At 43.9% G+C, this 16,598-nt stretch overlaps 1 protein-coding gene across 1 annotated transcript in view; it reads left to right on the top strand.

Annotated features, from left to right (window-relative positions):
* Positions 1-3,506: 3,506 nt before the first annotated feature.
* Positions 3,507-16,598, top strand: part of LOC135269501 (putative neuroblastoma breakpoint family member 8) — a 38,291-nt gene continuing 25,199 nt past the window's right edge. Inside the window, exons 1-4 of the mRNA XM_064363701.1 lie at positions 3,507-5,129; positions 6,667-6,784; positions 8,317-8,380; positions 14,614-14,724. The gene's annotated coding sequence lies outside the window, so the exon portion shown is untranslated. The remainder of the gene's footprint in view (positions 5,130-6,666; positions 6,785-8,316; positions 8,381-14,613; positions 14,725-16,598) is intronic.

The raw sequence follows: 16,598 nt of genomic DNA, 5'->3' as shown, positions 1-16,598 counted from the left end.
CAATTAAAAATTCTTAGGCCGGGCGCGGTGGCTCATGCCTATAATCGCAGCACTTTGGGAGGCCGAGGCGGGTGGATCCTGAGGTCAAGAGATCGAGACCATCCTGGTCAACAAGGTGAAACCCCGTCTCTACTGAAAAAAATACAAAAATTAACTTGGCATGGTGGCACGCGCCTGTAGTCCCAGCTACTCTGGGGTGCTGAGGCAGGAGAGTTCCTTGAACCCAGGAGGCGGAGTTTGCGATGAGCCAAGTTCGCGCCATTGCACTCCAGTCTGGGTAACAACAGCAAAACTCCGTCTCAAAAAAAAAAAAAATTATTTTGCCATTCTAGTAGAGGTGCAGTAATATATCAGTGTAGTTTCATTTTGCATTTTCTGGTGTTGAGGTTGAGTATTTTTTATTGCCATTTATATGTCCTGTTTTGTGAAGTGCCTGTTCAATCTTTGTATCCTGTTTTCATTGATAGGCTTGTTTTTCTGTTGATTTGTAATACTTTATCCTGGATGTGTGTCCTTTCTAGGATATATATGTATTATATGTATTACATTTCTCTATTTTTCAAACTGTAGCCTGCCTTTTCACTCTTTTAATGGCGTTTTTACATGAATGGAGATCCTCCAGTTTTTTTTTTCTTTTTGAGACAGGATCTCATTCTGTTGTTCAGGCTGCAGTGCAGTGGTACAATCACAGCTCAGTGCAACCTCCACCTCCCAAGGCTCAAGTGATCCTCCTGCCTGAGCCCCAAGTAGCTGGGACCTACAGGGGAGTACCATTAAGCTCAGCTCTTTTTTGTATTTCTTGTAGAGATTGGGTTTTAACACGTTGCATAGGCTGGTGTGGAATTCCTGGGATCAAGTGATACACCTGCCTCGGCCTCCGAAAGTGTAGGGATTACAGGCATGAGCCAGTTACCCAGCCTGAGTTTCTTAATTTTAATGAAATTTAACTTGATCAATCCTTTCCTTTGTGGTGACTGCTTTTTGTGTCCTGTTAATCAATGCCTAACCTAAGAATATGAACACTTAATCTCACAGCAATTTTAGTTTAGTTTATGCTTCCCCACCCGCCCCCATGCCCCAGATAGGCTCTCACTCTATTGCCCAGGCTGGAGCACGGTGGCATAATCTCAGCTCACTGCAGCCACCACCTCCTGGCTCAAGGGATCCTCCCCGCTCAGCCTCCTGAGTACCTGAGACCATAGGCGTGTGCCACCATGCCTGGCTAAGTTTTGTATTTTTTTTGTAGAGATGGGGATTCACCGTTTTCCCAGGTTGGTCTCAAACTCTTGGGCTCAAGTAGTCTGCACGCTTCAGCCTCCCAGAGTGCTGGGATTACAGGTTTGAGCCAACCCACCCACCCATGATTCACTTTTTACTACATGGATGTGACTGCTTGATCCAGCACCATGTATGGAAAAGACCATCTTTGTCCTTCTGCACTGTGTAGCACTTTTTTGCCTCAATTGAATGGTTGTATGGTCATCTGATTGACAAAATCCGTGTGGGTCTGTTTCTGGACCAACCTGGGTAACATAGCAAGATCCAGTCTCTACAAAAAATAATAAATAATAAAGAAATACATGAAATTTTTTAAATGAGTAGAGGAGATGGAGTCATAGGTGGTAATTTATAAATGATTGTCAATTTCTTGGCTACATACAGGTGTTGGTAAGTGAGATCTGTTGGGAGTTCAGGCAAAATGTATTAAGTGAATTCTATGGTGTTCAGAATGCTTGCTAGATGTTCGTTGTGACTTCAATTAGATATTGTTTGCGCCTCACAGAGCTACAGGTTTTATTCTCTTATTTATTTATTTGTCTTTAAAAATTTTTACAATCTTCCTGTCAAGGCAGTACCTCTTTTATACTTAATTGTTCTTAGGTATACTTAATTACCAGGAAAGTTTTATGGATCATATCTAACTGTTAAGCCACTTAAAGTAAAGGGCTGATGTGATGTAATGTAGACAATGGGATTCTACATAATAGTTTCAGGAGTGTATCGATTAAATTGTTTCTTCTTCTTCTTTTTTTTTTTTTCTTGAGACAGGCTCTCTCTCTGTTGCCCAGGCTGGAGTACAGTGGTGTAGCGGTATGATCGTGGCTCACTGCGGCTTTGACCTCTCAGGCTCAAGCAGCCTCCCACCTCAGCCTTCTTAAGTAGCTGGGACTACAGGCATGCACCACTATGCCTGGCTAATTTTGTATCTTTTGTATGCAGGGTCTTCCTATGGTGCCCAGACTGCTTTGAAACTCCTGGGCTCGAATGATCCTCCCACCTTGTCATCCCAAAGTGTTGATATTACAGGCGTGAGCCATCACGCCTGGCCATTTTAGTTTTAATAATTTTATATTTTTCTAACTTAGAATATTTACTAAGTCTATTTAGTTTATGAATATAATATTCATTATTATGATGATTTTGTATGTATTTAATCTCATTTTAATATAAGCTCTTGGAAATTAGAGATCTTGTCTCTTATTTACTACTGTGTTCTCAGTACTTGACCTTGCCTGGTATGAAACAGATATTGAAGAAATAGTTGTTAAATGAATGAATGAACCACATTCAAAAATTCTCCGAGTATCACAGCATTCACCATCTAACAAATAAAAGAAGTTGTCTAGAGTAGAGTCACAGTTAACCTGCCATACAAGGAAATGTCAATGAAAATCAACCTTTGTATGTGTAGCTGTTAAGATTTGGGGGCTTTTGTTACTGCAGCATAAACTAGCAAAGCTCAGTGAGACGGCAGATAGAATATACATATATAAATAGACCAGATAGACCAGTAGATGATATTCCAAAGATAGTTCAATCAGCATTAACTAACCACACCCACACTCTCTTAATTTCCTAACAGAAAGAATGGAATTCCTGTTCACTAAGATCTCCCTGAAAGAGTACTTTGTGAAAACTTCTCTGGGTATGCAACTATTTAATCAGGACCTTTTTTTTTCCTCCTGTAGGTTGGAGTGCAGTGGTGCCATCATAGCTCACTGTAACCTCTAACTCAAGGCTCAAGGAATCCTCCTACCTCAGTCTCCCAGGTAGCTGAGACTGCACGTGTGTACCACCATGCTTGGCTAATTTTTTATTTTCAGAGACAGGGTCTTACTATGTTGCCCAGGCGGGTCAGGACCGTTGATTGCATACGACAGAATCCCAACCAACCCTAGTTCCCGCCACCTTTCAGTCTGCTCCTTTCTCAGTCTTCCGAGTCTCAACAAATGGCAGTTTCAGCCTTCACGTTGCCGAAGCCCCAAATCTTATTGTTAACCTTGATTTTTCTCTTTTATGTCATAGCCCGTATGAAGGCCAATCATGTTCAGACCCAGGCGGCGGTTCCTGCTAACCCAGGCTCTCACCGGCACATTGTTCTTTACTGTCCTCCTGAGGGTGTCTGGAGCTTCAGCGCCGTGTGCTCTGGGCCTCCACGCTGGGGCACCACCGACTCCCGCTGTCCAGGGCTTCCAGTGGACCCTCCGAGGTACTGATGTAGAATCTTCCCCATTCAGTGCACCAAGAGCAGCCTCACACGGTATGGGCTGACATGAAGAGCTACCAGATCCAACAGGTTAAAATCATGAGGCACTGCCAACTGGATGGGGTCAGAGAGTCCTCTCTCTATTGGGATTCAGATGAGAAGGGAAGATTCCATAGGCCCTAAACATCGCAGCATAACCAGCATGTGCCCCCCACAAGCCACAGTGCATGGTCAGGTGGAAGTTATTTGACTTCAGGAGAGGACAGTGTTCTCTTCAGGCCTTTTTCTCAGTGGCTAGATGTACGTCCCTCTCTTCTCTCTTCCCCTCACAGCCCCTAGTCTCCATCCCCATTTGTCTGTCTGTTTCCACCTTGCTGTTCCTTTTCACCTGCTTTCTCCTCTTCAGCTTTCATGGTTCTCCCGTCCACCTGCATTTCCCAGGCTGAGGCCCCTGCACCGTCCTGGGTGGGGAGATGTGTCTGGATTTAGGCGGTGCCCTCTAGATGTGTCCAGGTTGGGGAAACATGGCTCAGCTGCCAGTATAGTGGTTTCAGAGAGTGGCCACTTTTGAAGGCCTTTCAGTCTCCCATTCTAGAATGGTGTAGGACTTAAAATTGATGGACCACTGTGGAATTCTTGGTTCCTCAGGATCTGGTGGTGGACGCCTTCTTTCACTGAGCATTCACAGGGTGACTGTTAGGTTGCAGGCCCTGCTCTGGGTTAGGGGCACCATAATGAGTAAATAGCAGGTCACTACCCCATGGAACCCACCACTGCAGTCATCGAGAAGGGGAGAAAGAAAGCGACGTGGCCTGTTTGTGTCCTTCTCATATGGTCACCTGCCAGGTCCTGGGGGAGTGGGAGCCAGTGCAAGGAGAGAAGCCCAGTGAGAAAGGCAAAGGGACGATATCAGACCCAGGGGCTAAGACCCCCACCTGCAGCCGGGTAGCTTCTGGAGTGTACAAGGAGCAGCAGGGAAGGTTGTGGACTGGTGTTCTGGGGTTCACTGTCTCATCTCATTCCTGTGGGTGCCAGAACTTGTCCAAAGGGAAGACTCAGTGTCTCTAGCAACAGCAGGCCAGAGACAGAAAGTGTCCCAGAGAAGCAGGAAGGATCCTACGCCATGGACACAGTATATGGTTTTATAGTAGTGCGTCTCTCTCTCTCTCAACTAGTTAGCGTGTTCCCGTTGTTGGAAAATATTGGTGGTGTAAGTTCCCCTGGATCTTCTCATCTTCATGTAAGTTTGCCTGTTCCCCTATCCCTCCCTTCTTTCCTTCTTTTCCTTCCTTCCTGAGTTTTCTGATCAGGGTCATGTGAGGCTAAAATCCAGGAATGGCCTGGGAATGCTTTTTCTCTAGAGCTCAGGCGATTTTTCCGAGTTCACTACATGTATTGAAAGAGTTTCTATTCTTGTTCGTGGAGGACTGAGGGCCCTTTTTCTCTGCTGGCTGTCAGCCAGGAGACAGTCTGACTTCAGAGGCCACCTGCTTTCCTCCTTACCTGTCTTTTCCATCTTTCAGCCAATCACAACTCATGGAGTCCTTCTCGGGCTCCTCCCTTCTCTGACTTCATCTTCTCCAACCAGCCACAGAAAGCTCTGTCACCTACGGAGTGATGTGATTCGATCCACTTCATGCAGGTAACCTCACCATCTTCAAGTCATGTAGCTGTCATATAACAGCATAATCACAGGAATGGTGTCTCATCACCTTAACAGGCTTCAGAGACAAGGGTATGACATATTTGGGGACCGTTTCAGAAATTCCATCTACCACAGTTGGACACTCACATTCCCCCATCTGCAAAATACATGCACCCTCTCCTCTAAAGTTTCCAGATTTCATGTCATTAAAGCATTAGTTCAACATGAAAAATGTCACATAGACCACATCAGATCCAAAGTTTAAAATCTCATCTAAAATATCCACACCAGGTGTGGATGAGGCTTCTGAGGGTGTCCATTAAGTACAGATCCTTGACATAATTTCCTTACCTCCGTCGACCTGTGAAACTGAGCAAACTACTTATCTGCTCCTAATGTGGAATGGCCGGACAGACACAGAATAACAATTACAGTGATTCTAGTTCAAAAAGAAGGAACATAGAGGGGAGAAGGAAGTCACTGACCCAAAATAGTTTGGAAATGGAGCTGGGCAAAATCCAGCAGGAGGTTCTTAAGTAGGATCCACAGCCTGGGACTGAGCCTCCATCCTGTGGGACTTTGCGTCTGGGATCTTTGCTCTGCATTTCTTGAAACCATTATTACCTATCTTGTTTTTTTTCCCCACTCCTGTGGTTCCTCTTCTTTCTCCTCATGGCAGCATCCTCCTCTTAATCCTTGGTCCGTCATCCCCGGCAGAATTGGTCAGATATTGCCCGTGTCTCGGTCCTGACCGTCTCCACGAGGGGCTGTCCTTGTGAGCCCGTGCTCCTCTGGGACCGTCTTCACTGACCTGACCTCTCTCAGTCATGATTGCTTTCAGCTGACCTGGCTGGCTTAGGAGAAAACCTAAGACTATGGAGTCCCAGAACCATTCTCTGCCCTCTCTATGTCCAGGAGAGGAAGAAAATGACTGGGATCTTCATGGAGAAATGACCCACAGGAGGGCCTGGACTCTCCAGCAGTTACAGCAGAGGAAACTCCCTGAGGAAGAATGGAGGAGCTGAACGCCCAGACTGGGAAAGCAGGGTTGTGTTAAGCACTATTTAATTCTCATGTGCTCCCTGCCCCAATCTACTAGCCGGCGAATGACAAAGGACTGAGAATAAATATTAGGACTATAGAACCGTGATAAAGAATTGTCCAAGGAAAGGCCCTTTTACTCTGTTTGCAAGGTGAAATTGCTGTATTTGATCTAAAGTTTTCTGAAAGGCAGCAGTGAGTTTCTGGAGGGTGAGTTACCTGCTTTGCACAGGGAGGGTGAGGCCAAGGCTTGCGTGGTGTATCTGCTGCCACCAAGTGGTGAGGGAGCCTGGGAGAGTCTTAGTCTTTCTGGACTTGAGTTTTGTCATCAGTAAAGTAGGGGCTTATTGTACCTCTCTGAGGTCCCTTCCTGCTGAGTTTTCTGTGAGTCCTTGAGGGACTATGATGGTTTTTAACACTCCCTGGACCTGTAACCTGCCTCTGACCTCTCTGGGTCTGACTCCTGACTCTGGCCCCTGTGTTTCTCCTGCAGAGCCTGAGCTGAGTCCATAGCCTGGAAGCCCAGAACCGAGGGATCAGATGGAAGAAAGAAAGGCAGCAGGTTTTGTAAAAGAGAATAACCTGCAAAGGATAAGTCAATGGTAGAACAGGTGAAAACCGAAGAAGGGGAGAATAAGGACAAACTGGGCCAGAAGCCTCAGGGGAAATGGGCAATGGGCCTATGATCATTCAAGCACTCGAGGAGCAGCGCAAGCTGAGCAGTGGGGACTGAGAGAGAAACTTACTCCACAGGAGTCTCCTGACCCTGGCCAGGGAGAGCCAAAGGGTAGATCAGAGCTGGTTTATAGTGAGGGGCAGCACCAACTCCAAGAGGGGGAGGATGTGACCGTGAGCCCCGCCCCAGACCCCGGAGCCTGGACCTCGGGGCTGCCGTAGCAGTGGATACTCTTCAGGTCAGTGTGGATTAGAGGGAGTAACCGTGCTTGGAGAAGGGTTAGGGATGTCCATTCTTAAATTAAACAGTTCTGCCCTAGGTCAGGTGCCAGAGTAAGTGTTTCTTGCCAGTATATGAGGCGGTGATACTTACACTATTCCTCTGCACTTTCATTTGAGGAAGGTCTGTATGTGATACGAGTATTTACTGCGTGTTTAATTTTCTCTGCACTGTGTTAAGCACTTGGGGTTCAAATAGTAATGTTTCCCCAAGGAACTCAAGCCCATGAGAGAAAGAACACAAAGACAGGATTTCAAGAAAAGATAGTAGTTCTCCAAAAGTGGGGTGTCATGGCAGCCCAGAGGATGGGAGTGTAGGTGACGACATTGCTCCTAATGACAAGGGGAACCATGAGAGGAATTCTTCAGAGTAGTCCCATTTTTCCTCCAGTGTCCCACGGAAGAAGATCCTGGCACATGACTGGTGTAGAGCAGGGCCCTACAGGTGTAGGAAGGGGGCTTGCTGCATCTTGGGAGAAATTATAGCATCCTTGGTAGGACATTTTGGAGAGGAATGTCAGTGATTGGATTGGATCTGTGTAGTCAGTTTTATCCTATCTTGAGTGAACAGTGCTGAGAACTTCCTTAGTGCCAGACCCTAAACTGGGAATCATGAACACAGAGATGAGTAGAATATGATCTCAGCTTTGACAGAACTCTCAGTCTAGTGAACAGCGAGTTACAAGAAGTGTAGTGATGGTGGCTTCATTAGACCAAGCGGCTCATGCTGCATTGAGATGACCTCAGTGGATGGCCTGGTCCCCCTTCTGGTTGTTCTCAACAACTGGATGACTTGCTCTGGGCCAGTGACCCTGGACTTCTGCCAGGTGTCAGCATCTTAGGTACAAGCAACACCTCAGTTTCCTGTTGGGTCAAAACAGTTAACACTGCCAAGGTATTCAGAGGACACTAGTGACATCAGTAGCTACTGATGAGGTCCTGGCCAGCTAGGGAAATAAAGATGTAAGTTTAACAACGATTCTAAATTTGTTCTTAAAATAATGAGCAGAGAGTATCTGTCTTCTAAGTTAAATACTTTTTAGACTTCGGGATTCACCCACGTCCAAAATAAAATATATATCGGCCATATCACTGCCCTGAGATGATTTCTCCCTGTCCTACTAGAAGCCTGTACTCTCTGGAGCACTGAGTCTGTCTCAAGCTAACTGATCTGCTCTCTGGATTCCAGGGACACCCGCAGAGCCAGAGGACGAAGGCACAGGCGTTGATGTCTCCGACTGTTCTGACTCCAGGTTGGTGCACCTCGGCGTCCAGTATGAACCACACAGTGACAGGATGCCACCAACATTTTGATTTGGGGCTGTTGCATCCTAACTTTAATAACATTTAATAGACATTATTTTTTAGAGTAATTCTAGGTTTACAGATAAATTGAGCTAATAGTACAGGGAATTCCCCTATTCTCTCTTGTCCCCTAGCACACAATTTCCTCTATCATTAGTATCTTGCATTAGTGTGATACATGTTTACAATTGATTAATCAGTATTGATACGTTATTATTAACTCAACTCCATAGTTGACATTAGGGTTCATTCTTTGAGTTTTATTGTTCTATGCTTTCTGACAATTGCCTAATGTCCTGAATCCTCAGTACAGTATCACACAGAATAGTTCACTGCTGAAAACCTCCTTGCGTCCAACCAATTCATCCCTCCTCCACGCTTGGCAATCACTGATCATTTCACTCTCTCTACCATTTTGACTTTCCTGGAATGTCCTAGTGTTGGAATCATAGTGTGTAGAGTCTTTAGACTAGTTTCTTCCTAGCATTGTGTATTTAAAGTTCCTCCATGTCTTCTCATGGCCTGATAGCTCATTCCTTTCTATCACTGAATCATATTCTCTCGTACAGATATACCACAGTTTGTTTAGCCATTCACTTAGTGAAGGACATTTTTTTTTTTTTTTGAGACGGAGTTTCGCTCTTGTTACCCAGGCTGGAGTGCAATGGCGCGATCTCGGCTCACCGCAACCTCTGCCTCCTGGGTTCAGGCAATTCTCCTTCCTCAGCCTCCTGAATAGCTGGGATTACAGGCACGCACCACCATGCCCAGCTAATTTTTTGTATTTTTAGTAGAGACGGGGTTTCACCATGTTGACCAGGATGGTCTCAATCTCTTGACCTCATGATCCACCCGCCTCGGCCTCCCAAAGTGCTGGGATTACAGGCGTGAGCCACCGTGCCCGGCCGGTGAAGGACATTTTGGTTACTTTCAGTTTTTGACAAGTATGAGCAAAACTGTTATAAGTACTTGGATGCAAGGTTTTGAGTGAACATGTTTTCAGATTAGTTTGGTAAATATCTAAAATGCTATTTGCAGGATTATGTGGCAAGGCTATGTTTAGCTTTCTAAAAAAAAAAAAAAAAAAAAAAAAAAAAACCTACCAAACTGTTTTCCAAAGTGACTAGCATTTTGCATCTCCACTAGCAGTGAATGAGAGTTCCCGTTGCTCTGCATCTTTGACAACCTTTGGTATTGTCACTTGTTTGGATTTGAATCTTCCTATTAGGTGTATGTTATAGTGTAGTGGCATCTCATTGGTTTAATATGCAATTTCCTAGTGACACATGGTTTTGAGCATCTTTTTCATATGCTTATTTGCCATCCATGTATCTTTCTGGTGAAGCATCCAAATCTTCTGCCCCTTTTTAAATTGGGTTGTTTGCTTTAATATTATTGAGTTTTAAGAGTCCTTTATATATTTTGGACACCAGTCTTTCATCAGATCTGTATTTAGCCGATATTTTTTTCCCAGTTTATCACTTGTTTATTCATTTTCTTAACGATGTCTTTCACAGAGCAGAAGTTTTTAATTTTAAAGAAGTTCAACTTACCAATTTTTCTTTCCTGGATTGTGTTTTTGACAGTGTGTCTGAGAAGTCATCACTAAACCCGGGGTCACCCAGATGTTCCCCTATGTTATCTTCTAGGAGTCTTACAGTTTTGCACCTTACATTGAAGTTTAAGATCCATTTTGTGAAAGGTGTAAAATCTGTGCCTAGATTTATTTATTTTTCACATGTGGATATCTAGTCATTCTAGCACCATTTGTTGAAAAGACTATCCTTTCCCTGTTCAATTGCCTTTGCGCCTTTCTCAAAGATCAGTTGAGTGTTTATGTAGGTGTATTTCTGAGCTCTGTATTCTTTTCTAGTGAACTATTTGTCTGTTTTTTTGTTTCTTCACCAGTTTCCATACTGTTTGGTTAGTGTAGCTTTATAATTAGTGCTGAAGTCGGCAGTGTGAGTTCTGTGGGGATTTTTCTGATCTTTACTATGAGAACCTGGTTGGGCTCCAGGTGGTAAAACTTTAGAAAAGTGTGAGATCCCCCCAATTCTGGGCCCCAAGGAGTTTTTAATGCTCAAGCCAGGCCACCCTCAGCTTCTAGTAATCTGTCAGTACCATTTAAGTGTTCCTCCCAGTTGCTGGCTTCAGCAGCTTCTGTTCTCTGTATTTGCCTGTCTTTCTTGTTTTCAGCATGGCAATTTGCCCTGTGACCTCTCCTCTAGGCCCTCTAATAAGGTTTGATAATGTTCAGTTTGTTCAGCTATTTTCTTGTTGTGAGGACAAGTGGTGACCTCCTGGCTCCTTGCAAGTCGGAGTAGAAACCAGAAATTTCATTTAACAAGTTACTTGTAATAAAAGTCACTAATGGCAAATGTAGAATTGAATAACTTAAGTAGATATGTAGAATTTTGTATAGCCATCACCTCAGTCCCCTCTTAGAATACAGACTACATTTCTTACCTCCCCCAGATTCCCCAGAGCCTCTTTGCAGTCATTTTCCAATCCCTAGTCACCATGATGGAGCCTGAACAAAATTAAAATTTGGAAACCAGACAACATTGTTTCAGCTTTTAATAGATTGGAATTTTATATGATGGACTGTGTCTTACTCTTGTGGCAACCAGAGGAGATATTTTATTCTAAGGACTTTCTTAGGGGGAACTTAGTAGTAGTCCTGTTTATTGCTGTCCTTGAATTGGTTCATCTATGCTGGTGACAGATAGTTGCTATCAGACCTTGTCTGGTGAGCACAAGTGAAAGAGCTGAAAAAAAAAAAAACCTTCTATTAGAAATGTAGATGATGAATTTGCAGATACTGTTTTGCAGAGTTAAGTTTGTTTTTGAGCCAGAGTTTCGCTCTTGTTGCGCAGGCTGGAGTGCAATGGTGTGATCTCGGCTCACTGCAACCTCTGCCTCCCGGGTTCAAGCAATTCTCCCGCCTCAGCCTCCTGAGTAGCTGGGATTACAGGCATGAACCACCATGCCAAGCTAATTTTGTATTTTTTGTAGAGATGCGGTTTCTCCATGTTGGTCAGGCTAGTCTTTTTCTTTTGTTTTGTTTTTTGTTTTTTTTTAATGAGAGAAAGAATGAAAGAGAAAGAAAAAGGGAGAGAGAGAACAGGATTCTTGCTCTGTTGCCTGGGCTGGAATGCCATCTAAAAATGGTTATTAAAAACCTCTTTTATGCCGATAATTGTGCTTAACAACGGAGATAGGAAGGAATAAGGGAAGAAAATAACAAACAAACAGCCAACCAATATTTCATTTAAGTCTGTGAAATGCTATGCAAATGCTGAAGAGTGATTTACTTTCAATTATGTAGTCACTTTCAAAATAGGTGTAATATGATACTGAGAAAAATGTATGTTCTGTGGACCTGGGGTGGAGAATTCTATAAATATTCACTAAGTTTACTTATTCCAGGTCTAAGTTCAAATCATAGATGTCCCTATGAATTTTCCATGTCATTGATCCATCGAATATTAACAATGTGGTGTCAAAATCTCCCGCTATTACTGTGCGGGAGTCCAGGTCTCTTTATAAGTCATTAAGAACTTGTCTTATGTATCTGGGTGCTCCTGTTTTGGGTGCATATATATTTATAGTCATTAACTCATATTGTTGCATTGATCCTTTTACCATTATGCAATATCCTTCTTTGTTTCTTTTAGTCTTTGTTACTATGAAAGTCTATTTTGTGAGTGACTAAAGTTACAACTCGTGTTTTTGTTTTTGTTTCTTTTTTCTCTCCATTTAATTGGTGAATCTTCCTCCATCCCTTTGTTTTGAGTCTTTGTATGTCGTTGCTTGTGAAATAGATCTGGATACAGCGTACCGACAGGTTTTGACTTTTTATTCAATTTACCTGTCTGTGTCTTTGATTGGGGCATTTAATCCATTTAAATGTAGAATTAATATTAATATCTGTGAGTTCAATATTGTGATTTAATGCTAGCTGGCTATTTTGTCCATTAGTTGATGTAAATTCTTCATTATAGAGATACTGTTTACGTTTTGATAAGTTTTTGGGATGACTGATACTGGTTGTTCCTTTCTGTTTGTAGTGCTTCTTTCAGAAGCTCTTGTAAAGCAGGCCTGGTGGTGATGAAATCTCTGAGTGCTTGCTGGTTCGCAAAAAATTTTCTTTTTCCTTCGCTTATGAAGCTTAGTTTGGCGGCATATGAGATTCTGAGTTGAAAATTCTTTTCTTTGAGGATGTCGAATATTGACCCCCTCTCTTCTAGTTTGTAGGGTTTCTGGTGAGAGGTCTGCTGAGAGTCTGATAGGCTTCCCTTTATGGGTAATATGATCTTTCTCTCTAGCTACCCTTAGAATTTTCTCCTTTATTTCAACCCTAGTGAATCTAACGATTATGTGTCTTGGAGTTGCTCTACTTGAGGAATATCTTTGTGGTGTTCTCTGCATTAGCTGGAGTTGAGTATTGTCCTGCCTTACTAGATTAGGAAAGTTTTCCTGAATCATATCCTGAAAAATATTTTCCAACTTGGATTCATTCTCTTCATGACATTCAGGTATGCCTATCAATCGTCAATTAGGTCTTTTCACATAGTCCCATATTTCTTGGAGACTTCGCTCATTCCTTTTTACTCTTTCTTCTCTAATCTTGTCTTCTCGTTTCATTTCATTAAGTTGGTCTTCGACCTCTGATATCCTTTCTTCTGCTTTATCAATTCGACTGTTAAAACCTGTGCATTTGCCGGGCACGGTGGCTCACGCCTATAATCCCAGCACTTTGGGAGGCCGAGGCGGGTGGATCACGAGGTCAAGAGATCGAGACCATCCTGGTCAACATGGTGAAACCCTGTCTCTACTAAAAATACAAAAAATTAGCTGGGCATGGTGGTGCGTGCCTGTAATCCCAGCTACTTAGGAGGCTGAGGCAGGAGAATTGCCTGAACCCAGGAGGCGGAGGTTGCGGTGAGCCGAGATCGCGCCATAACACTCCAGCCTGGGTAACAAGAGTGAAACTCCGTCTCAAAGAAAAAAAAAAAAAAAACTCTGGCATACTTCGCGAAGTTCTCGTATTGTGTTCTTCAATTCCATTAATTCACTTATATTCCTCTCTGTCTATTCTCATTAGCATTTAGTCAAACCTTTTTTCAAGGTTCTTAGTTTCTTTACATTGGGCTAGAACATGTTCTTTTAGCTCACTAAAGTTCCTTATTATCCACTTTCTGAAGCCTAAATCTGTTAATGGAATGCACTCATTCTCCATCAGGCCTTGTTCTCTTGTTGATGAGGAACTGTGATCCCCTGTAGAAGGAGAGGCATTCCGATCTTGGGTATTCTCAGCCTTTTTATGCTGGTTTCTTCCCATCACTGTGAGTTCACCCACTTGTCGTCTTTGTAATTGCCTACTTTCAAATTAGGTCTCTGAGTGGGCGTCCAACTTGTTGATTCCCAGTGCTGAAATCTGAGCAACCCACTGCACTGGCCAAAACAGCGGCATAAAGATTCGTGATGCTTTTCTGCCCGGGAATCTCCGGTCTGGCTTCCCTCTTGAGTCCCTTCTTCAATCAGGTAAATGGACGGCTCTGCCTTCCTGGAGCTCCAAACATCAACCGAAAGGGGACCCAGTCCCATTTACTTTTCATCAAGAACCGCCACACTGGGGCGCCGGCAAAACCACCACCCTGGCCACAAGAGTCACCCTGGTGACCCGTGGGGCTCCTCCGCTGGGAGTCTTCTGGTCCGTGGGTAACAAAAATTCGTCTGAAAGTGTGGCGTCCTCTCATTCTGTGCGCTTTCTCTGGGAACTACAATCCCGAGCTGCTAGTGATCAGCCATCTTGGATCCAGGCTAGTCTTGAACTCCCGACCTCAGGTGATCTGCCCGCCTCGTCCTCCCAAAGTGTTGGGATTACAGGCGCGTACCACCATGCTGGAGTGCTATGGTGCAATCTCAGCTCACTACAATTTCCACCTCTAGGGTTCAAGTGATTCTTGTGCCTCAGCCTTTCGAGTTGCTAGGATTACATGCCTGGCTAATTTTGTATTTTTAGTAGAGACAGAGTTTCTCCATGTTGGTTAGGCTGGTCTCAAACTCCCATCCTCAGGTGATCCACCCGTTTTAGCCTCCCAAAGTGCTGGGATTACATGCGTGAGCCACCACACTTGGCTGGGAGTGAAGCATTTTACCATCTTTTTTCTTTCAGAAATTGGGTTGGTAACATTGAAGAGACACTTCTCACCTGCCTGAAATGCCCTTCATTATCTTCTTCAAGTTGCAAGGGCTCTAGAACAGTCCTTGTGATGCTCCCATAAAGGTAAGTATAATATTTTACTGTAGTCCTTTGCTTTTTTTTCTTTTTTGTGCCTATAGGGATTAGCATACATGTATGTGAAAATATAGAAAGAGTACATATAGGCACCTGTAACTATTTTTCTGTTGCTACCTTTTAACGCATTATAACAAGTTAGTTGTCTGAAACCCCAGAAATCAGGAATGATTGGGTTCTCTGATCAGGGTCTTAGGAGGCTGAAATCCAGTTATGGGCTGCCTGTGTTTTTCATCTAGAGCTCAAGCTACTCTTCCAAGTTCCCTACAGATGTATCGGCAGAATTCCTCTTCTTGTGGGTGGAGGACTGAGATCCCTTTTCAGTCCTCCTGGCTCTTAGCCAGGAGACACCCTGAATCCAGAGGCCACCTGCATTCTTTCTCACTTTCCCCATCTTCCAACCAACAACAGCCCATGGAATTCTTCTCCAGCTCCCATCCTCTCTCTGACTTTGTCTTCTCCTACCCACTAGAGAAATCTCTGACATTTAGGGAGTGATGTGATTCGATCCGGCCCACTCAGGAAAGCTCAGCCTTTGTATTAGTCTGTTCTTGCAGTGTTATAATTAATGACCTGGGTGATTTATAAAGAAAGAAGTTTAATCAGATCATGGTTCTGTGGGCTGTGCAGGCTTCTGCTTCTGGGGAGGCCTCAGGAAAGTCACAATCGTGGTGGAAGTGGAAGCAGGCACGGTCTTCACATGACTGGCAGGAGAGAGAGAGAGAAAGGGGAAGTGCTACATACTTTTAAACAACTAGATCTCATGGAAACTCTGTCATGTGACGGCACTTGGGGGATGGTGCTGAGCCATTAGAAACCATCCCCATGATCCAATAACCTCCCGCCAGGCCCCACCTCTAACACTCAGGATTATAATTCAACACGAGATTTGGGTGGAGACACAGAGTCAAACCATATGACTCTTTAAAGTCACATGACCGCCACGTAACAACATAATCACAGGAATGTCTCATCAGCCTAACAGGTTCCCGAGATTAAAGTCATATGACCGCCATGTAACAATGTAATCACAGGAATGTCTCATCAGCTTAACAGGTTCCAGAGCTAAGGGTACAGCATGTTTGGGGACCATTTTAGAAATTCCACCTATCATAGTTCAACTTCTGGTCCCCAGACATTCACGTTCCTCACAGATGCAAAATACCCTCTTACCTAAGGTTTCCAAGTTTCGTGTCATGAATGCATTAGTTCAAAGTGAAAAATGTCATGTAGCTCTAATCTGATCGAAAGTTTAAATTTAAATTATCTACACCAAGTGCAAATGAGACTTCTGAGGGTGTCCATTAAGTACAGATTCTTTTTTGTTTTTGTTTTTGAGAGCGAGTCTTGGTCTGTCACCCATGCTGGAGTGCAGTGGTGTGATCTTGGCTTACTGCAACTTCTGCCTCCTGGATTCAAGCGATTCTCTTGCCTCAGCCTCTTGAGTAGCTGAGATTACAGGCATGCACCACTGGATTCAGCTAATTGTTTTGTATTTTTAGTAGAAACGGGGTTTTGCCCTGTTGGCCAGGCTAGTCTGAAACTCCTGACCTCAGGGGATCTGTCCCCCTCAGCCTCCCAAAGTGCTAGGATTACAGGCATGAGTCAGCATGCCCGGCCAAAGTACAGATCCTTGATATAATTCCCTTACCTCTGTTGACCTGTGAAACTGAACAAACAGCTTATCTGTCCTCAGTGTGCAATGGTGGGACAGTCACAGAATAACAATTCTAGGGATTCTTGTTCAAAAAGAGGGAAAGTGGAGGGAACAAAGTCACTGATCCAAAAGCATTTTGAAGTGGTGCTGAGGAAAGTCCAGCAGGAATTTCTTGATCAGGCTCCTCATCCTGGAACTAACCCTC

This window comes from Aotus nancymaae, unplaced genomic scaffold, assembly GCF_030222135.1.
Source record: "Aotus nancymaae isolate 86718 unplaced genomic scaffold, 86718_ANA_hifiasm-v0.15.2.pri h1tg000053l, whole genome shotgun sequence".
NCBI lineage: Eukaryota > Metazoa > Chordata > Mammalia > Primates > Aotidae > Aotus > Aotus nancymaae.
Note: the sequence above shows the minus strand (reverse complement) of the source record. Positions and strands in the feature narration are given on the sequence as shown.